The sequence below is a fragment of the Aulostomus chinensis genome, chromosome 24 (assembly GCF_037954235.1).
Source record: "Aulostomus chinensis isolate RoL2024-O1b breed Wild chromosome 24, RoL_Achi_v1.0, whole genome shotgun sequence".
In the NCBI taxonomy this organism is placed as follows: Eukaryota; Metazoa; Chordata; class Actinopteri; order Syngnathiformes; family Aulostomidae; genus Aulostomus; species Aulostomus chinensis.
In genome coordinates this window covers 12,334,329-12,357,838 of record NC_141343.1, presented here as the reverse complement: position 1 = coordinate 12,357,838, position 23,510 = coordinate 12,334,329, and the positions used below count along the sequence as shown (strand labels likewise).

Here is a 23,510-nt window from a genome sequence, read left to right as displayed (position 1 = left end):
TCGTACTTGTCACTAATGATTTCTACGGAAAACAGTATGTTTACAAGGCCAGAACTGTTAGAGTAGGTCAAAGTGTAACTGGGTAATTGGTCTGTCAACTTTGGATGCTCAAAATGGCCAGTTTATGTCAAATTAACATTATTTTAATTATCCACATTCTCTCTATCATGTTTTTGGGTACATAAACCCAACCAGACTTCCAGAACTAAGCGCTGGTTTATCAATGATAATTACAGACAATATGCACCTACTTGTTCTGGAATTTACCTCATCATTCTAAAAGTGACAACAGCTGATAACGTGGCCATTTCACGCAATGCGAACATCCCAGCGGGAGCTGAAAGTTAAGATATTCCACTTCTGTCTAATTTTGACCATTTATACCTCATCACAATACATCCACGGGAAGTTCTGGTCAAACCGTATCACCCTCCATTCTGCAACCTAAAAAATGAAGAGGGAGTGCCAGCTTTTGTTGCAGTTATTTGAGTGCAATCTCATATTGTACTCCACCACGCCAGGGGCAACTCGTAAAGTGCTTTAAAATAATAAAGACATTTAAAGTGGCTATTAAAATCAATGTCGCTTCAGATTAACACGTGCGCCTTTGTGTGTGTGTGTGTGTGTGTGTGTGTGTGTGTGTGTGTGTGTGTGTGCGCGCGCGCACATTTTTAAATAGGTATGATGCTCAATTATTCAGCATAGTCAGTCACAGTGTTTGCTGGTAATTAAAAGTAAAAGCATCAGTTAGACAAAATCACATACAAACGCTTGAAGTCTTTTAATTAAAGAAACAAAACATCACTCCTGAATGATTTAAGCAAAATGTCACATCCGGCTTCAGTGTCTGGTGATCATATCACACCTAATGCAAAGCAGACCTGCACTCAACACCAGCATTCGCGGACCCTAATATTACTAGAACAATCAGAATTAGCGCCCAATATGAATAAAAATGTCTTTTGAACGCTTCACTCAGATTAAGAGTAAACTCTGAGATTGAGAGGGTCGGTGAAAACGTTTCATAATCTTTCAAATAGTTTTTATATTAACCACGTAAATGATTAAATACTCTCATCAGAATAATTTCAATCAGATTTAAGAATATATAACCAGGGTGTGTTGAGGCGTAACATGGCCGGATCAAGGGGCTTTCTTGCTGGGTTTGTTTTCTGGCACCCCAGGCTGACTCAGCTTATAACGTTAGCTGCACGTTAGCTAACCGTCTTTCAGCAGCTAACAGCAACCAACAAAGTTGTTGGACCATCTCCAAATTCTGTAATCCACCACAGTACTGGATTCCTTGTTGTTTAACTGGAATTTTTTGGGGGGGGGCAAAAGGGTACTTTCTCAATCTTGGTGTTAGTGGTCACTTAGCACACTCAGCCGGAGGACATTACAGGAAAAATTCAGTATTTTCTCCATGAAATATGATGCAGTTTCATCAACAAAAAAAAATTGTATAGCAATAACAGAAGCTCAGCCACTTTGTGCAACTGCGGAGTGATATTTAAAAATGAAAATTTAAACAGGTAAATTCTATCATTGCTGTGCTAACCTGTTTAATTGTAGTACAGGAGCTTAAACCAACAAATAAAGCTATATTACTATCAGAAAATTTGTAAACCACCGTGGGACTGGACTCCTTTCAGCAACACTCGCTAGGCTTGGAGGCTGTTTTAATATTGCTGTTTTTATCCTGGTTTATCCATGTTTCCTCCAGGCTGCTAAGCTAGAACAGCTAGCAGCAATTAGCCGTCACTTCTGCAACAAGTAAGCTAAAAGCTCGTAAGAGGCTGCAAAGGCCATTAGAGGGAAAAACACAGTATTTTCTCCATAAAATACGATGAATATTAACCCTAAAAATAGAGATGTGTATTTGTACACCAGTAAGAGAGGCCCAGACCTTGTTCAGACATGAATCTTAACGCTCTCTGTGCTGCTGCGGAGTGATATTTAAAAATAGATCTGTCAACAGGTGAATGATGTCATTGCTATGCTGTATTGACGCAGAAGTGTTCATGGTTATCAACTTTTTTAATCCTTTCATTTATTGCTTGCTGTCTTCATGAACTGGATTAGAATTTAAATAGAAGTGATGGTGCAGACAGGGCTGGAGGGGTTTCCACTCAGCAGTAGCACTTTGACTCCATGAATTTCTATGCTGGACACGTTAGCTGATGGCAGCCCAAACAGAGAGGTGGTTAAGTTAGACACAAATGCTGCAATAAGTCTGCCAAGACGATTGGCAGTCCTCCTTACCACAGCAGATCTGTCTCTTCTCTTTTCTTACACTTCTTTGCCATACATCCTTCTCCTTTAACTTCCCTTCTTTCTTTTTCCTCAAGCATTATACCCTCCCCACACCAGATTACATCCCAAGCTGCTGTGAATATCCAGAATGACACCCTTGCTGTTACTAATATTCCTCCTACGACTACTACCTAACTTCAGCGCCGCTCCCGATGTATGGATCCATTACGTTAACCGGAATCTGACAAACAAACGCGCCGCATTTCCTCCACATATCATCACATCACGGGGAAAAAAAAGATATGCAGATAAACATGGCTACCTTAGTGTGACATATATACATATTTACATGCGCTAGAAGCCACATACAGGTCGTTGAGAAAATGTGCTGCCTGGTTATGTATCCATCACGTGTAGCAAGGCAACGATGGCGCATTTGTCGCTACACAATCGCACAGGCAGGAACTGTAGATGCTCACATCTGTCTTCGGCAGTTACACACTCCCACGGGTGATAACAAGACAAAGAGATAGGGAGACAAAATGAGGAAGGGCAATAAAAAATAAAAAAAAAAGAGTGTTACAAAAGAGAAGGGAGTGCAGATGGATGCATTGTGGGCGACTGTTGATTAATTTTTCCATATGTTTTGTCTGATTGCCTTTGACTAGAAACATGCTTTAAGTGGATGTGGAGATGACAGGTCTAGTGAGTGAAAGATAAAATGTAAAAAGAAGAGGCAGGGACAAAAGATTATGCACATATAAATGGAAAAAGCCATTCGGAAATATCTAAAGCACTCAAAAGCAGTGAGAGACAATAAATCCAGCAGTGTGACAGTGCCTTTAAGCTGCTGTGGGTAGTATTTTTTCCACATCAATGGTATTTCAGCACTGTTATTGCCAAATCATATTTTTTACTTTAGGATAATTAAGCACACGAGCTAATCAGTGTTTGATTGGTACCTGGGGGCAGGGGGGGGGGGGGGGGGTCTCGCAAGTGAGGTCCAGTCATGACAGAGCAATGCATTTTTAATGGCAATATTTTCAACATTCATCATCTTTTAGCAGTATTTCTTCAAAAAGTATGGAGCCGAATTCCCCCACATTGGTGGGACAGGTGTAGCGTGGCCAAAGGAAGGTCTGGTTACATTTAAAGCAAGATCTGTGTTACACTGCGAAAATGTCACTTCTTTTTACATTGAGTTTGGTGGAAATATGTACTCGCCAATTCCCCCCACTTCTGTGGGTATGAACAATCAGAATTGCTCGAGAAGTACTATGACTGTGACTATGTCCGATTATGTCAAAAAGTTTTTAACTCATAATGCAGGCATCCCAAATAGTACCGACTTACAACGCTACACTTTATCATTTTAAAACCTGCTAACTGAAGATGTTGCGCCCATCTTTCCCTCACCACAAACCACGTGTAACCGGAGAAATTGAGATATTTTTGATAGGCGGACATGAAGCTTTTGGCCAGAGGGGGCGCCATAGTCATGAACATGTTTTCCTCATCATTTGTTTTTTGATTGTTCTTTCAATTATAGAACTATACTTTAAAGATATATTTCTGAATATTTTCTTTCCTTACAGACAAAAAAAAACTTTGAGATTCACTTCCATTTTGTATATTTTTCAGGTGGTCAGGCAGGTAACAGCTACCATTTTGCTAACGTATAATAGGCTTTAAATGCGGGTTGTATTCGCAGCTTGTTTTCCTGCCTTGCGGACATTAAAACAAACAAGGATTTTGTCTTTAAAATGAGCTTTAATGTTACTTTTTTCCATTTTAATTCCAAAACCACATTCCCTGTTTGATGTAAAATGAGACTCAACTCAGCACACGGTGTCTCTGCAGCCGATGACTGCCTCACACGCTGGTCACTACATCCTGAAAAAAAAAAGGGCCCTTACTGTGTGCTCTCTGTGCACTCTGCTCTCTGTGTGGCCAGTTTGACCCCAAAAATAATAATAATAATAATAACACAACTACTTTTAAACCCCTGCCCTCTCTTCCAAAGGTCAGAAGCTTGTTAATGAATAGGGAACCCCTATTCAGACAGCAGTGGGGAGATGACGAAAGCTAGACAAGCTTTCTGCCTCCGCTTTTCAAGCTATTCAGAAGCGTCTCGGTAGGAAATAACGATCTGGAAATGAAGCTTCGCTCATGAGTCATAGCAGCAACCCCCCCCCCTTCCCCTCCTGCTCTCCACTTCTTTTAGCTAACAAAAGTGTTGCTTTTCATCTCGCCTGACATTAGGGAATAAAGTCGTGGAAGGGGAGAACATCGTGTGTTAGGAGGGAACATGGGGGGTGCGGTATTACTGTACACTGGGTGTGGCAAAGAGAAGATTCTCTCTTTTTCTCTGCAGTGCTGACATGTGTGGGAGGGTGTTGATGAGGATGTTTTTATTAGCTTTAAGTGCACATAACGTCTAAACCATATGAAGTTTTATCAGTTATTTGCTTTAATAGATGCCAAGCAAATAAATAACCCGCCAGCTGGCTTGATTCCAGTTTCTCAGACAGTTCTATACACAAAAGAAGAAGACCGAGGTATTTCATAGCATCACACAGTCAGTCTGGCCATAGATTTAGACCGTCTTATTGTTCACATGCAGTTCCTCTGAGTGTTGCAAATACCCCATCCTCCATTTAACTTTTATAAGCATACTTAGCTAAAAAGGTGTATTAAACTCTCAAGTTCTCACAAATAGGTTTTTTGTACCTACAAATCTGATTTCTGCACATCACTTCTTTGTCACTCCAGAATGCAGAGAGCCAGGCACGTATAGTTAGCCTGAAGCTAACGCTCCCCTGTAGCCACCAAATACAAAAAAAAACAGCTTACAAACTCTGAAGAGCATCTTTTTGGTATCTTTTTTTTTTTTTTAAATCTGCCATATGCAAAGTAATCCATCAATACTTTGATTTGAGCAATAAAAAAATTTAACTACAACTGCCACTTTTGATAGTTTTGCTGTTGTTTATAGTTGGTGGCGATGTAGCACCGTTAGCTTCAAGCTAAATATACGTAGCTGGTTATTTCTTCATTCCAAGGTGACGAAGCTGTGACAAAAAAAGAATCTTTGTGAGCTCAAACTTTCCTTTTTCGTGAGTACTTGGAAGGTAAAATACACTTTTTGGCTGAAGTATCACTTTAAAAAAAAAAAAAGGATGCTCTCAGAGCTGCAGCCACTCCTGTCAGAGTTTAAATGCTGATTGATCCACCTGCTTCCTGCAGGCCCTCCGTCCAATACTGCGACGTGGGAAAGGAATCATCTGCAACAATTGATTTATTTTTACATCCAATCCGCTTGTGTTCATTTGTACTTTTTAAGGTTATTTGTCGCTGATATTTGTGGCTCTGTGTCATTAATTTTGGCTAATTAGCCCATTAGCTTTGCAGGAAACTAGGAAAAAAAATTAAGGAAAACAACCTTACAAAATGTCTTTGCCGGCAACGTCCTTTAAATTTGAACGCTAAGGTCACAGATTAGACGCAAATTGGAAAAATTATTGTTTGCACTTTGTTTTGTTCGCCTTTTCACAGGCACTCTTGGGGTATGAGGCTCTCATTAAAGAGTGGGAAAAAGTCTTAATCTGGGCATTGATTTGTGTATTGAGCCAAGTGTAACAATTTAATTAGTAGGAGCAGATACAGTAGCGTGCCGGCTGTGAGGGGTGGTGTTAAACGTGTGAAAGAAGCTTGGCATCCATCACAACGGGTTTCGAAACAGAATCATTTATATGTGCACGCACACACACACACACACACACACACACATATATATATAGTATTTATATTATATATATATATATATACATATACATATATATATATATACATATACATATATATATATATATATATATATATATATATATATATATATATATATATATGAGCAAGCCATCTTTAAAGTGGTGTGCAGCTGTCTTCACTAGTACAGAACATACTCTGCTTCAGTTACCTTCCCCACCCTCCTGTCAGATCATTGGACCCCACAAGCTTCACCCACAGCTCTCCGTCCTGGTGTTTCTCTCCCCTCCCTTACTTTCCTTCACCATCTCTCTTTCTTGTTTGTTTTGTTTGTGTCCCTCTCCTCTTTTTCCTCCTCTTTTCCAATAAGAACAATAGGTTATGGAACGCATTTTCCTGCGGCATTACTCACAGGCACCAGCCGCCACATGCCATTAGGCTCAGCTGAGGGAGAAGGAGCCGGCAGGACGGCGGAGATGCGGAATCACATGCCTGCCATCTAGTGGTGAGGCGGCGAAACTGAGTGTGGAGCGGTAGAGAGACAGGAGATAGGTTTATAGATTGAAAATCTCCATCCAATTTGTCAAAAGCAGAATGTTTATCCGCAGAGCTGAGTAGGTCTGACTGGATCTGGCCTTGATCCACTGCCGTGTCACGATCCATCCGAATCATGGCTGTGCAATGTGGTTTTGCTTATTAGCAATTATTTAGTAATACTTGCGGTACAGATTCAATAAGAACTATTGATTTTAGTTGCATTTTTCCATGTCATTGAGTTTTGAGGATTTTCTTCGGTATTTCCTTGCACAAATAAGGTCAGAGGGTTCATTTGGTACTATTTTTCTTCACCGTATGAAAGTCATAATATCCTCTGAGAGTTTATCTATATCATTCGGTCATTACTTTTCCATAAGCTGTGATTTATGCTTTCCTAATGCGATTGTCCTCTGCTGACATTTCCAGGAGATACAAGCCAATAAAGGCGATAGGACGAGAGTGGCATCCTATATAATGTTGGGACTGGTGTTGATAAAGGTCAATAAATGTCATTAATTACTCTACACCCTGCTGAGTTCGTCTCTACGGCAGTGGGCGTGTATGATTTTTATTTATTTATTTTTACATTTGCTTCCATTTAATAATGGTGTGAGCAAACAGTCCTCTCACTGTCAATCACTCTTCACTGGTAACACAATCTTCAGAATGTCGAAACATTGGGGTTCGGTTTGGGCAAACTGATGTCAAAGACCTTCTTCAAATAGTGGCCAGAGCAAGTGACTAGAACGACACCGATGTCACGTTCACATTTGATGTGACGTCAAGATATTGTTCTCCATGCATGCGTTAACGTTGAAACACGGCATGTTCTCCATCACAAATGGATTAAGGTTTTAACAGTGGTTTTAACAAAGCTGTTGACGACCAAAAAACCCAAATTACTGACATATTTTTTCAGCTTTGAGTAGCCCCTCCAGTTCTTTTTTTTTGTCCCGATGCATTTTTGCCATTAACAGCACTCTTAAAATTCAAGTGCTTTTGCATGTGCTTTTGAGTATTGTTTTTTTTTACTCTGAACAAAATGTTGCTTTTAGCTCGGTTGTATGACTGAGCCATTCGCTCCTGCTTTAGGGACCTTGACCATGAACTCTGACATCTTTGTATGTCATCCATGAGTCCCAGCGGACGTTTGTGCCAAACTTGAAGAAATTCTCTTCAGGGCATTTAGGGCGTTTATATGAAGGTGTCAGTGACCTTGATGTTTGACCACCAAAACATTTTCAGTTCATCCGTGATTCCTAGTGGACATTTCGGCCAAATGTGAAGAACACCCTTCAAGGTTTTTCTTAACTATTTTAACGAGGGGCAGCAAGGTGGTGCAGTGGTCAGCAAAGTCGCCTCACAGCAAGAAGGTTCCAGGTTCAAGCCCCGGCTCCAGCATGGATCTTTCTGTGTGGAGTCTCCATGTTCTCCCTGTTCCTGTGTGGGTTCTCTCTGGTACTCCAGCTTCCTCCCACAGTCCAAAGACATCAAGAGAGGACGAGGCTGATTGATACTCTAAATTGACCGTAGGTGTGGCTGTGAGTGTGAATGGTTGTCTGTCTCTATGTGTTGGCCCTGTGATGGACTGGTGACCTGTCCAGGGTGAACCCCGCCTCTCACCTGAAGGCTGCTGGGATAGGCTCCCCCCACCCCCCCACCCCCCATGACCCTTAACAGGATAAGCAGTAGAAAATGGATGGATGGATAGATTTTAACGAGAATGGGACAGATGTCGTGACTTTTGACCGCCAAAATCCCAGTGGAGACCCACTGGAACTTTATAACTAATATATAGATATAAATATGAAGAAAGTACAACAGGGTGTTGCTGTCATAGTTTTGTTAATGAGAGTGAGGCTGATATTGCACACATCTGAGGTGACAGCAAACTTGACCCTTGACAACTGAATCTTTTCAGTTCATCCACAAGTCCCAGTGGACATTTGAGCCAAATTTGAAGAAAGTACCTCTTTGCATCCCTTAGATATCCACTTACATAGAGTGGCACATACAGTATGTACCTGAAAACATAATGCCTACATGGCTGTTGCAAGGTTGGAGGCATAAAAATAATGATGAGTTAGCTTTCTGGCCAGCAGGGGGCGACGGCACTGGTTTATGGTCCAAAAATTGCTACATTCAAGTCTTCTCCTTTATGAATCAATGTCACATTTACATACAATAGACCGTAAATCAGGGTGCGGTTTAGCTTGTGGCTACCGTATGACATCTCTCTCTTCTCCAGCACCACATGACCCCGGCAAAATATACAAGATGGAGCTGCTCACAAAGCCAAACTTGAGGCTTCAAAGTGGGGAGCATCTTGATGGCTGTGTCCTCTTTTTGTACAGTCCACTGTGTCCTTTAAATCCTTGTCAGAATCAGGCTCCAACCCAAGCATTTCTGGCTTTCCTCAAAATTTTCAACGTCATTTTTCTTTCATTTCTTGAAACTGCTAGAGAACCAACAGTAAGTTTCTCTCCATCGAAACTGAATCAGCTCTTGATTTTATTTTATTTTTTGATACAAGAGAGTATTTCAAAACTTTCTTTACAAAAAACCCCACCCCTCATCTTTAAAGGGCCCAAGACAATCCCTCTTATTCTTTATCAGCGAGGCAGAATTTGCCGCTTGTCTCTTCTTCACTTTGTAGGACAACTTGCTTGTGCTTATTCTACACTGAGCTGTCTAGCATCATGGGAAATAACGTATGCAAATTTTGATTTAGTTTGTTTCTTTTCAAGTCCTGCCAATAAAAATGCCATGTTCCTGTCAGAACAAAAGCAAGATATGGGGCATATCAAAGAGAGCAAAAATATATGTAGTCAGGGCGTCAATTTGCCAGTGACATTCAACGCGCGGCCTTCAAAACTCATTTGTAGACATGAATGTGAAGACTTTTTTTTATTATTATTATTATTTTATCAAGAAGCTTTGACGCTGTAGCTGAAGAGGAAAAACTGCTGGGAAAAAAAAAAACCAAAACAAAACAAAAACGGCCTTATCTCCATGAGCATGGCATCCCGGCTCGACTGGGATCAGGAGAAACAAAAGAAGATTGAATACTGGGAGGGGGGAAAAAAACAAAACTAGTCCAGAAATAAGCCGGCAGGTTTGCTACCATTATTGATACACCTACTGTGTCGAGAGCAAACACACACACGAGGCTTAGAAACGGAATGAGGGTCGTCCACAAAAAAAAAGAGAAGAGGCTAACTCTCAGAGATCAATAAGAAGTGTGTATCTGTGCGCACATGAAAAGACGAAGACAGGCAGGAGGAAAAATGCAATCAGTGTGTGTATGAGGTTTCTCCACAGCGAGGATTTGGGTCATTTGAAAGAATATGGCTGAATCAGCAACACTGCCGCCACCGCTGAACTTAATCTACGGAATAGTCCTGCAGGCGGAAACTCGACGAGAGAGAGAGAGGGAGAAAGTCATGAGGATGTCAAATGGGAAGAGAAGGAAAAAAGAAAGAAAGGGAAAGGAAGAGATGAGACAAAGCCAGGGGGAAAGGAAAGAGGGTGATAAAGCAATAGATACAAGACAGGAGTGGACAAGAGGGGAAGGAGAAGAGAGATGGGGAGAGACAGAGGAGGCGAAAAGCGCTGGGTGAGAGATTTATCAGAGGAGACAGCAGGAACGAGATGGGGAGAGGAGAAAGTGAGGTAAAGGAAAGATAGAGGAAGGACAGTAGGGAGGGGAAACGATATATTGGGGGGGGGGGGGAGGGGCTTGTCCACTATCCATGAAGAGGTCCGGGTACCTTCTACACCATTGCCCTGATGTTCCTTTAAAGGGACACACCAAGTTTTGGGGAAATACGCTTATTTGCCATTGTTTTCAGAACCAGACAAGCAACTTTAGTTACCATTGCGCTGCTAGCTAGCATAGCTGCAAATAATGCTAGCAGTGGGGCAGGAGCCAAGTTGAGAAACCGAGCAGTTCTATGTGGTATAGAATGGAGCTAGAGATTGTCATTGTATGAGCCAGAAAAAAAGAAAAATATCCTTCTACCCTCTCTGCACTTAGCTTCAGACTCCTACAAGACAGCTAACTGCTAGTTAGCTTAGCTGCATTCAACAGTCGTAGTGGGCAAGAAGTCTCAAGTATCATCACTTTTCTTCAAGTTTTTACACTGCGAATATTTACCACAGCCCTAGTTCTATTAATGCAGGTAAAAGACCGTTTTCGACAACAGCGTACAACTGCTAGCATTCATTGCAGCAATGCTAACTAGCACTTAGCTTTCCGGTGGAAGATGTATTGCTGCATTCCACATAACTCGTAAGTGGAACTTTCCCATCCTCCTACTTGAAACAAAGGACACTGGGACTCCACCTAAAGTCTTAGATCCTACGTGGGATCTCAGAAAGACCGCAGCCATGTTTTGTTGTTTGCGTGCACTTGGAGAAACTTTGGGGTTTTAGGTTGGAAGTCGGAACATACTTGACTTTCCAAACCTGTCATTTTTATGGATACACTGGGTATGAAATCATTCTGATGCCATGCAGGACAGTGGTGAAGAAAGTAAATATATATACAGGCAGTATATTTGACTCCCCGCGTCTATAGCTGCCTCTCCACCAGCCGTCGTTGTGCAGGATCTGAGATTCTGTTGATGCTAGACTGCTGTTTGATATCAGAGACTTGCGCTACGTGGCTGCTCTCAGATGGGTTTTCTGACAGATAAACAATAGTTTAACAAAGCCTGATTGTTGCAAACTCTCACAAACACACACATGCAACAACACGCTGTTAGGGAAGAAAACACAAATGTCTAGTTGTCCCAGATATGACTTGATTTGGGGTCTTTTACCGACATTTGAAGTAGCCAGAAGGCGGTCCCTGTGTCTATTAGACTCCACGGGAAAGCTGCTAGAAATGTGGCACATGTCTTTAAGACAGGAAATAATAACATTTGACTAAAGTATTGAACTTTTCTTTCATGTCATTCTGCCATTGCCTTTATTTTTTTTCCTGTACAGGTAGGCATGTCTGGGATATTATTGGCGGTGTAGGTGCTAAAATGGAGAGGGGATATAAAAGAGAGTGACAATGGAAAAAAAAAAACCCAGAAGGGCGGTGTTGCAGATGAGAAGGGGTGCAGAACGCTAGGGGTGAAAAATATTAAGGAGCCGGCTGTCCCAAATTCAATCAAGCAAACGTCGACGAACATTCCCAAGCTTTTTGATCAATTTATGTAGCAGATGGCACGAGCGCAATCAGGAGAGATGATGACGGGTTAGTGAGCCGGAGAGAGGAAGGAAGCAGGTGGAAGGTGTGAAAGTTTCTCCTTTCATGTGAAATCTGTGATTCTTTACTTTGGCAAGAGCGACTGATTGTACAGACGGCGGAAGACAAGACGGTTAAACTCTGTGTGGTTCCTGCAAGACAAAAATCTGGGGGTGACACTTCCGTCTGACCCCCTCCCCTTAGTCTAGTTTCGTTAGCTCAGCAATCTTTTGTTTTCCTGTTGAATTCTGGGAATTTGTTTTTAAAGTATTTTCTTTAAAAATGACAGTTGCCACTTGATTAAATCTCACCTGCTTCCACAAACATTAAAAGACATAAATTTACATTCCAAAAAAGCTGTATATCCACAATGTTAATTTAGACTAACACTGACTGTAAAACCACAGATTAAATGGTATTAAACCCCAATTCCTAAATAGAAAAAAATGACAGCAACCTCTTAACACCACATACCGATGGCCGGAAGAGTTGCTGTTCTTTTGGGGGGGGTGTTTGTATCTATTATTAATTTTAAGTCTGAGAAGGACACATTTGCTTCTTCCTATTTCATTTCGGATTTATTTGGGTGTTTGTTTACGAGGAAAACTCACATTAGAGTATTGTTTACATTATTTCAAATTTTAATTTGTATCTCTTATGTTGTTCAAAATAAAGTTGTTTTGTTTTTTTTAAAGAAAGGCTTTTGTTAACACACCACAGAAACAACGCTGGTCTTTTTAATAGCGGAAGCTCTGGTTCAACAACTTTGGGCAGCGATTCATTTTATTGTTAACTAGTCTGGTTTATATCCTAATTTATCTTCTTTTTTGTATTTGGGGAAATTCTGCAAAAAAAAAAAAAAAAAACAAGCCAAAAAACAAACACAATAATGTTCATTTCTGTCCAATTCTGTTGTGTAAATATATTGATAAGCAGTAGGTGGCACTTTCCTTCTCCCTCCTTTCCCTGACTGAAAACAGAGAGTGTTTCCACTCTGGTATTTTCATGCACAAATTGAAAAAGTGCATGAAAAGAGGTGGATGGAAATAACTTCATTCACCTAGAAGATTATGATGTCACATGAAGTCACAGTAGAGTTAAGGTTTAGCTTGCTTGAGGCATAGAAGCACTTGTAAAAGTAAAACAATGCCATTAATGACCACCATGCTAACATGCCCGTGTGATGCTAATGTTCTCTTTCTTTCTTTTTCTTTTTTTTTTTAACCAGAGTGACATTGTTGGACTAAGAAAACTAAAGTTGAACCGAGCTCGTAACAGATTAATTAGTATGCTATGCTAATCATGACTAGCTTGTGAGCCAGAATGCAAAATGCAAAATTAAGGAATGGCTGCTAACGTTAGCTGCTACTATTCATGTATTCTCAATAAGTATTTAAGTGTATCAGTGTGTGTGTTTCATTTTCACACCTTAATTAAAGTAATTAAAATTAGCTCTCTACTAATGATTTTAGAGACATTTAGTCTGACACACAACAGAGTGCTGCTGTGTGTACTGCACTTAGCCATAGCATGCAGTGGTAGCTTCAGCTACTGCAACTTCCAGAAGGAACCAGTGTTGGTGACGTTGAACTGTGTGTGACATGAATAAGAATACTGATACAGACAACTACACTCCATCCATCCATTTTCTACCGCTTATCCTGTTAAGGGTCGCGGGGGGTGGGGGGGGTCTGGAGCCTATTCCAGCAGCTTTCGAGCAAGAGGCAGGGTTCACCCTGGACAGGTCACCAGTGCATGTTACATAAAATATAATAAAAGAGCTGGAAGAAATCCAGACTCACAACTCGTTACTATTTCTTGTCTTCACATCTTTGTATTTGATGTGTTCAAGACATAAAATATGTTAATGGTAGTTGCGGTATGATGGTGGCTAAGTGGAGAGCAGGTCGGAGCTTCAGCTTGTGGCCACAGGTAAATGTTAACATCCAGCGCTAATCAAAGAAAGACACGCAAAGTTCTTCAAGAAGGCTCCATGCTGGGTCGAGCCAGCCCGTCCCTCCTCCGCTGACTCTGCTTGTCGGCTCGGGGATTTCTCATGTCGAAGCGGTTTGAATAGAGCAGCTTTTTTTGAGGGAGGCCTTGAAACAGAGAAACAATGAGGGAGCGGTAAGGGGAGCCGCTCCTGAGACGAATCTACAGTAAGAGTCAAGATACCGAGGACGTCTCATTGTCTTTCACAGACTTTTGTACGGGGTTTGGTTGAACAAATCAGGGTCGGGCTTTACCTTAATTCACACCCCATGCATAAGAACACAAAAATAAATAAAAAATCACAACAAAAACAAAAGCTGCCGCCGGATCCTGGATTAACCACAGGCTGTTTTATCCCTGAAATAAATTGCCTTCTAGACAAAAGAAGTAATTCAGCGGGTTAGAAAAACAAGAGCAACTCAATGAAGAGCATTCTTAGTGCGCATCAGCGCTCTCCCCCACTGACACTGTGTCTCTAATCGATTAATATTGAGTGGCTCCCGCCACCAGCATTTTAAAGAGAGGGAGCTTCCACCATCGTTCATATCTCATATTGATATTTTGGTGCCCTATTTTCTCTCTTCCTTCCTTCATGCTCCTGAAGCCTCGGCGTCAAAACTTTCTCAGCGCTAATAGGAGCGTTGTAACTTTTCCGCTGTAATCACTGTAGGTGTTTTGTTGAGTTTTTCTCTTTTTTTTTTTTTTTTTTTTTAAATATCATCATTGAAAAGGCTGCTAATGACCATGTTACTCATTGTTAGTTATTCTCTCTCCGTCGTGTTTGACACCCGTAGCAAAGCCGACGCAACAGGCTTGAAGTGGGACGACGTTTCTTCAGGGGGGAAGAAAAAAAAACAAAAGAAAAAACAACGAACAATTACATGAGACGCATGGGCGTGTGTTGAACGCCGGGGCGAACCCCGCATTGAAACCACAGAGCTGAACCAGATAGAGCATGTACCACTGGTTAATAGCCCAATTTATTCAGAGAATATTACTTATTAATTTGCATAATGATACAGATGATTCAGACATTTGTTAGAGGCGGAGGACCGTGATTGATGGAAATTTAATTATGACACCTCTTAGTTATTAAATGTAATCAGGCTAAGCCACTTATCTTTAATGCTTACCTTTAGCACACAAGGGCAGGAAGACATTAATGGCAGTCACCGGTCTCAAACAGAAATAATTTCCTCTTTATCACGCCTTTAACTGCATGCTGGTTCTCCATTTTCCCCAAAGTCACGCCAAACATGGGAGGCAAACTCTCCTCTTATGACTTTCATATTTTGGTATCGTATTTTTGTTTTCGTATGGAGTCCTGGAGCGGCCATACAGGGGGAAAAATATATATATACATTTTGAGGCTTCAAGATATCAGTAACCAGATGTCTTATAAATTACAAATTAATTTAAGAACTATCTTGTGATCATGAGTTTGATTTCATAATTGTCATTAATTTTTGGGGGGCATTGTACTTTTGTTTTGGTACAGAGTCCTGGTGTGGCCATAGAGACAAAACCATTTTTTTTCTCAAGGCAACTTGCAACAACTTAGAAAAACTACCTTTAAAACAAATATTTTGAGGCCACAAGGTATAACTTGTTCCCTCAGTTTTGTTATTTTATATATCAAGTTATATCTTGTGGCTAAAAATCTGTTTTATGATTATCATTAATTACAGCTTGTTCCCTGAATGTAGTTATACTAAGACCACTAGATATTGTTTAGTTGTTGTAACTAAACTGAAATCATTAAAATGAGGGAACAAGTTGAATCTCCTGGCTTCAAAATGTTGTTGTTTTTTTTCTCTCTCTGCGCACAATTGAGACGTTACATGGTGACAAGACACAACTTGTTCCCTCATCGTCCCATGTTGTGGTCACAGATTTTAAAAAATGAGTTAACAATTAGTCATCAGTTAATGTCATGACTGTCATTCGTTTTCTTTTTTGATATTGTAGTTTTGTTTTGGTATGGAACGGCTGAGGTCGCGAGAATAACTTGTCCCTCAGTTTAGTTATTTTGAGTCCACTGGATATAATTAGACATAATTAAATGATTTCAACTAAATGGAGGAAAAAGATTATTTCAAATTCAGTCAGTTTAATTAGTCATATTTGGTGGCCATGAATAATGAAACTGAGGGCACAACAAAATAAATTTGTCTTTTTTTTTCTCTGTCAATCTCTCTCTTTCTCTATCACTGTTTCTCTGTTTTTGGCCTCCCCAGGACTCCATACATCAGAGATGAGTTGTTTTATACATTTTTACCCAAAGCAAGAATGGGGAAATATTCACATGACGTACAAAGAGAATCTCCTAAACAATGTCAAAGAGCGGCTCTTGACAGAATCCGTTTAATATGTCGAATCAGTGTTGTGTAAGAGGAGAAGAAGCCTCCTAACGAAACATAAATTGCTTTGACAAACGGCTGCTCAGCTCGGGAGGCATTTATCTGCCTGCTCACATCTGAACACGCCGGTTGTGATACCACATCAAAACGTGAGAGACCGAAGATAAAATGGCCGAGCCTCAAAGATGAGACGGTGGCTTTGAGCGCCCAACTGAAAGTAATTATGCAGTAATACAGTTGAAAATGTCACATCTCTCTCTGTTTACACTCTTTCAGGGTAGAGTTGTTGTGAGAGAAAGGCGTCAAGAAGCATCCAATCCTGAAGCACAGAGACAAACTACACCTTTATGCAGCAGAGCCTTTTTTTTATTCCTGCATCAAGTAAGTCGTACAAGCTTTTGTTTTTTTCACATACCAACTTCTCCAATTCTTTTCCCTAAATTTAGCTTTTTACCATGTTTTTGCTGCTTTTTCAAGGTGTTTGTGGCTAACGCTAAGATACAATTTCCCCTTTTTCAAACCGTATAAATATCCTTTATTCACACCAGTTCATCAGTCACTTGTGGACCATTTCTCACTCTCAACATATTCGCTGGTGAAACTACAAATTGCTTGTTCCTGATTGTCCAGCAGATGACCCTGATGACACCGTAAAGTTCTGGTCAATACCTAAAGTGCCGCTCGAAATCATTCTGCAAAGATGGTGAGGTAACCATAGCAACAGTTACCAGCTAACTGTTACTGTATGCAATCTTAGGTGTGACTATATGTGGCTACCTCCTGCAGATACACTTAATTCAGAAGACAATAGTCATCAGTTTTATTAATTTAATGACATCTTTATTGTGATTATTATAAGACTTTAGTTTGCAGTCGTCCTGAACTGGATTCCATGACAGTGAGAGGTGTCCCTAATATTTTGCTCACTACAGTTGCATACGCCAGTTCAAAACCACAGTCCACCAGATGCTCATAAATAGACACAAAGTAGAATAATGACCTCTCTGACAACAGCCAAAGAGTAAGTAAAAATGTGCCGGTGATGGCAATGATCCATTTATTGATTATATTCTAAAATAGGTCAATATTTTAAGTTGTTTGCATGAGCTGCTTTAATAATATTCCTTTAAAATTCATCTCTAAATCTATGTAGTCTCTCACAAGTCTAGACTATGTAAGCTCATGCTAGGCTAGACTATGTAGGCTAATGCTAAGTTATGTCGTCTCTCACTAGTCTAGACTGAGTAGGCTAATGCTAGGCTAGGTTATGTAGTCTCTCACTAGTCTAGACTATGTAGGCTAATGCCAGGCTAGGTTATGTAGTCTCTCACTAGTCTAGACTATGTAGGCTAATGCCAGGATAGGTTACGTAGTCTCTCACTAGTCTAGACCATGTAGACTAATGCTAGGCTAAATTATGTAGGCTCTCACTAGTCTAGACTATGTAGGCTAATGCCAGGCTAGGTTCTGTAGTCTCTCACTAGTCTAGACTAAGTAGGCTAATCCTAGGCTAGGTTATGTACGCTAATGCTAGTTGCATTAGGTATGTTGGTTGAGCTAGCGACACAGGCCAATATCTCTGGATTTCTGCTGAGTACACTCACTGTGGCTTAGTTCTTTTATTGTTTACTCAAGCCTGACTTTATTGGGCTTCATAACACACGGTTTACATGGCAACATATACTCAAAATATTGTCTTCACTGGGTTCATGCTTCTTCTTATTTTAAGTTTTATTTTATAGATGAGCAGCCTGCATTGTGTATTATTACTGACAGCTTATTAGATAATATATGAATTTTATGTTATTTCACAGGCCATAAAGCAGGTGCATGGGAAAACCTACATTATACATATATTTATATATATAAACATAATCAGACCACATACACACACACGCGTGCGCGCAAGAAATATATTCAACCCTGGCCCTGACAGAGAGCGTAGCGCTGCACTAACCAGGAGGCAGCCCTTCCTTGGTTCCCAACAGCAGGTTTCAACATTATTGCTGTCTGGGCATAGCAAGGAGAAGAAAATGTAAAACTCCCCTGCCAGGAAGTGAAAAATAGATAAATTGTGAGATTGGATTTAAAGGCTTCCACGGAATTTGCTTCCCTAATCACACACGGGGAAGTCGATTCCAGAGATGCCGAGCCCGGCAGGAAAACACTCTGCCGCCTGCTGATTTTTTTTTTTTCTTTTTTCTCGTGTCAGTCCAGTAACCAGCAGACTACAATCTGAGGTTCAGACGAGGATACAAAAGGAGCAATGAGGTCAGATAATGTGATCGCAGTGGAAGCCAATGAAATGAATTCTGTGTTCACGGACACGTCAAACTAAGACACAAGCCCTGTTTACTGAGGGCTGAGGTCTCACGAGCTCTTGCATTTTAATACGACTAAAAACCATGAATGTGGCATTGCTGTTGTGACTTTCATGCAATAAATGATTAAAATATCATTGTTCTGAGGCTAAAACGGGGTATTAAAAAGTTTTGAAGGGATATTGACTGATAGTCGAAGGGCACTGGCAATGATGACTATATTTACACTGTAGTAAAGCAGTAAACAATTTTTGAATATGTATTAATGCAATTTTCTGTATCATGGTGAACGTATAGGAACAGCATTTTTCACAGGTTAACTTATTTTGCAAGGTCTTTCCATTAAGTAAACATTTTTCACACTCAAAAACTCTTTCTATTTGCCCTTCACATTTAATTACGGTCTTTTTTTTTTTTCTTTTTTACAATGTGGACACCCAGACACTGCATGCTAGCGTCTAATTTCCTCCACGTATTTACACCACGCCCTGTTTCCCCTCTCCCTGACAGCAACTGCTGAGGCATGTCAGCTCCTCTGCTATTTCACCTGATGTTTCTCTGTCGTAATTATATGAAACAATGTCTTGACTGAGAAATAACCACATAGCACTCAGAAGACATGACACAAGGCTCCCGCCTGTCAGGAGATTAGCTAACGTACCGTTAGCCTACGCGGCTGATGTTAAAGTGACAGCAGGGCCCCATTTATTTACACGCACTCCCCTCTGTTCAATTTTATATTCCTGCAGTTTAGTTTAAGTGTCAAATAAAGGCTTGACCAGTTAGAGTCCAGGAAAAAAATGAAATTAGCAGTGTCCGGTTTGCCACCGAGGACTTGATGTGATCGCAAACCTTTAGCTCATCTTTTTTGCAGGATAACTCAAAAATCTTTGAATGGACTTTGATTAAATTTGGTAGAATGATAGAAGTTAGGCTGGGATTACAATTTGGAGCTGATACAGAACTGGATTCAGATCTGGTGGCCTATTTCTTTGACCCTAGCTAGGGCTAATATTACAACAGCTTCTCTTATTTTAGCATCGCAGTCACCTCCTGAGACGATACGGGTTAGCGTTTAACAGGGTGGATTAAATGTTTTTTTCTTGTAATTTTTTCACGTGGCATAGTTTGTGTGTTTGCTGCTTTTTTTCCCCACGTTATTGTTTTTTAGGTGTTTTTTTTCTTACTCTATTTCAGGTATTTCCAACATATTTTTCTCTTTGCATGATTCAAATCTCTAAATTTATGAGGGTCGAACATAAACCCTGGAAGATTTTCTAACTTCATTTGCACATCCATGTCCATATATTTTTTGAATGAAAGAAGAAAAACACTTGTGTTCATCGATTGTAGCTCAGTCAGTTGAAACTTTTCCATTGTTTTCTTCAACTTCCTCTTCGTCTCCCTCTGTTCTCTCTACCTTTATGAATAGATTCATAACAGCAGATGCGCAAACTTTCTACCGCGGATCAAACTTCTCCTTACACAGACGGGCCTTCACGTCAGTCCACGCCACCCCCAGTGAATTCCCATGGAACTGCTTACCATTTCCATCCCATTGACTTTGCAGGCAATCGCTTTGTTGGAACACACAGCTGGTTTCTGACAGGGCCGTAGTATAGAATTCACATCTGTTTCATATTAATCAAACCATTCCCCCTGCGCCTTGCATGGAAGCATCTGCATTATTCTGTACACATATATTCAGTATTTCTTCCTCTGTATGTATCTGCAAAAATTACTTCTTAAACACGGACTCAGCAACCCGCAGAGAACACCTCACTTTCTTTTCAAAAAACATTTTTCTGCTCTTTAGTATGAGCGTTTCCACTCATGATATAATGTACCGCGAAAGTTAAGAAGTCTGCATGCATTCTGGGATATTTGTTCTTCTGGGCTGCTTGTCCGTGCGTGAATATTCATGAACATATCTTTATCAGGCGTGACTGTAATTGCAGTTGTGCTTGCAACGACTTTGATTGTTACTCTGGCATTTTGTTGACATTTGCTGGAAAAACAGTCATTGAATGATTAATGAATGCAAAGGCACTTTTTTTTTCTTTCCTTCGAGGCTGAGAGGGTTTACATTTACTTTACATTGGTATGTTGAACTGAACCTGTACATCAATTCATGATTTGTAGGTTAATAGACAATCAAAAATTGTACCCTGGCATCCCGACAGAAAAGTCATCGATGAATCACAAGTACTAAGTGTACTGAGTGTGCACTGCTTTTGATGAACGAGACTGCCCGAGCAGTGGGGTTGTGTCATTGAGGCTGATTGTTTGAAATTACTGCACTTGCACTCATTTTTCAGCTCTTGTGACCATACAAATCTCTACTTTGGATTTATTACAGGAGCAGATTTATGGGTTTTAACAGAAGTTTCAATAATAAACAGCAAATACCACATTGCGATTGTATGCCTATGCGAGATTTGCCTGTCATGGCGCCCTTTACATCTAACCTTTGACCACCAAAATCTTCTCACTTAATCTTGAGGTCCCAGTGGACATTCGTGGCAAATTTGAAGTAATTCCCTGAGATGTCCACAATGTCGCCATCCTTTGGGTTTTGTGGAGGCGTTAAAACATCAGAAAACCCAGCATGAACGCATAAACACAGTCCTCCTGCAGACTCGATGTGACGATTCCAAGCGCAAAAGCATCAAGTCATTCCGCTGAGTCCATTTAGAAGATGACTAATACTGAACAATACTGAGCCCCAAACTGCTTCTGATGGCCCTGTGACGGACAGGCAACCCATTCAGGGTCGCCAAATGTCAGCTGGGATAGGCTCCTCCCTCCCGCAACCCTTAACAGATAAGTGGTATAGAAAATGGACGGATGGATGGGTAAAGGTTCCTGTTTACCTGGTGGAGGCACAATGGTTTTTATGGCAGCTCTATGTCTGAGGAAGAGCCTTGAGCTTGAAACGTAAAAACATTCCTTTAAGAATGGGCTTTGGTTTGCCAGTCTCTTGCCTTTTTTCGTGTCCGATAGGCAGTCTGCTCCTTCCTTGCTCAGAGGCCCTCTGTCCAGCAGAAGGACCTCCAGGAACAAAAAGACGGTGAGCTTCACATCTTGTCCAGCAGCTAAAGAAATGATGGACAGCAGATGTAGACAGCAAAGATCTGCCTTCACCACTCGAACCACACGTGATAGCCAAGCCAGAATTCAACAACCTTGTTTCTCTCCTGTCGGGCGGGTTGCTACTATTCTGCAGCATTTTTTTACAACACAAATCTAATAGCGGTTGGTTTTGTGTCCTTCCATTAGTTCACTTACATTTATTTGACACAACAGTTGCAGCAGTCAGAGTACACAGCTTTTACATTTTTCTCAAGGATAGCGCTTGCCTTTGGGGACGGTTGCCTACTACTGGGACCGCTACGGAAACCGTCCCACTGACCATCCCTGTGACAAATACATGTTGACGCAGTCTTGTGCTTTCAGGACTTTGACCAAATCCAGTTCTTACAATTTAAATGCGGTTGTCTTCTGCAACAATTTTCTATCGCTGCAGTCACACTGAATTCTAAATTGTGTGCTCTATTTGTTAGATTATATTCTGCGTTCTTTTTTTCCCCAGTATAATATTCAGTATGTTCTCTAGTCCCTCTACCTTTTTTGTTAGTGCAACGACCCATTTTTCCGACAGGAATCATTAAAGTTTCATCTCATCTTAATAAATTGTTAGACTCTTAATAGAAAGATGAGGATTATGGATGGAGAAATGGAGCAACTACTCACAAGCTGTCTGCAGAGAATCCTTGAACTGAAGTCAAGCACCTCCCGCGTCTACAGGCTGTGCATAGTGAATGGAGAATGGATTTTTATCTCTGACTTTATCCTTTTTACTGTCTGCTTTTGTACCGTTTGATTGAAGGTAGCATAGTTTCGGGGGCTGAAAGAAGGAGACAGCTGCAGCTGTGTCACGAAGACTTCTCTATTCCCCGTGCATTTGTAGAGTGAAAGAAGAGTTTTAATCAACATACTAGGAGCGAAGACAAAGATGCAGCTTCCTCTACCTTTCCCCTTCGTATTTTTATCCATTTGCCTAACCTCTGCAATGAATGAGGGCCTCCTCTCCCGCTAAATATGTTTAAAAAATAATAAAAATCCTCATAAAGTTACAAGTTATGAGTTTCTTCCTTCACTTTTTTGCACAATATGAAATGTGTATTTACACCAGTTTTACAATGGACCACTTGGGGGGTGGGGAAGTCGTCAGGAAAATATCACGACATGCTCTGTGTTCACAAAGGGAATTTCAGTTTCTTCAAAATTGGTGTAAATATCCACGTGGACTCTAGGATGCTCTGACAAGATTTGGGTGGTTCAAAGTCAAGGTCATTGTCACCTCAAAGGTGTTGTATGCAATGCTTCATGTGTGCTGTAAAAGGAAGTCCTTGAGGAAGTTTCTTCGCAAAATTGGCATAAAAATGTCCACTGGGATTTGAGGATGAACTAAAAGGATTTTGGAGGTCCCAGGTCAAGGTCTCATATGGATGCAACATCTGTCCCATTCTCATTGATATAATTCATCAAGAGCTCCCGGAGGGAATTTCTTCAGATATGGAAGAAGCACCCACTGGGACTGGAGGATGAACTGAAAAGATCTTAGTGGTCAAAGGTCATTCTCATCTGACATGCATGCAGCACCTTTTCCGTTCACATGAAGTTAAAATCTGAGGACATCCTCAAGGGAATTTCTTCACAAATCTGACACAAAACTCCACTTGGATTTGAGGATGAATTGAAAAGATTTTGGTGGTCAATAACCAGGGTCCTTGTCACCTGACGTAGTTGCGTTAAGGCGAGAACACCTTGTGGGGATTTCTCCAAATTTGGTACAACCAAACTTTTGGATTTGGGGATAAACTTAAAAGATGTTGGTGATCAAAGTCAAGGTCATAGGGACACCATCGTTGTTCTTTTCCATTTGCAGGGTAACTCAAAAAGTTGTGGATGGGTTTGAATTGCATTTTAGTGTCGGACAACAAAAGCTGGGAAACAATCGATTGCATATTGATCAAGAAT

General features: G+C 40.7%; 1 long non-coding RNA gene across 2 annotated transcripts in view; it reads left to right on the top strand.

Moving 5' to 3' along the window:
• The window catches only part of LOC147238759 (uncharacterized), a 65,267-nt gene that overhangs the window by 28,467 nt on the left and 13,290 nt on the right, over positions 1–23,510 (top strand). Inside the window, exons 5-7 of one of the 2 annotated variants that reach the window (XR_015111810.1) lie at positions 16,423–16,527; positions 16,777–16,854; positions 19,900–19,986. This is a non-coding gene — a long non-coding RNA (uncharacterized LOC147238759). Of the gene's footprint in view, positions 1–16,422; positions 16,528–16,776; positions 16,855–19,899; positions 19,987–23,510 lie in introns of those variants that run through there. The other variant, XR_015111811.1, reaches the window with a different exon arrangement.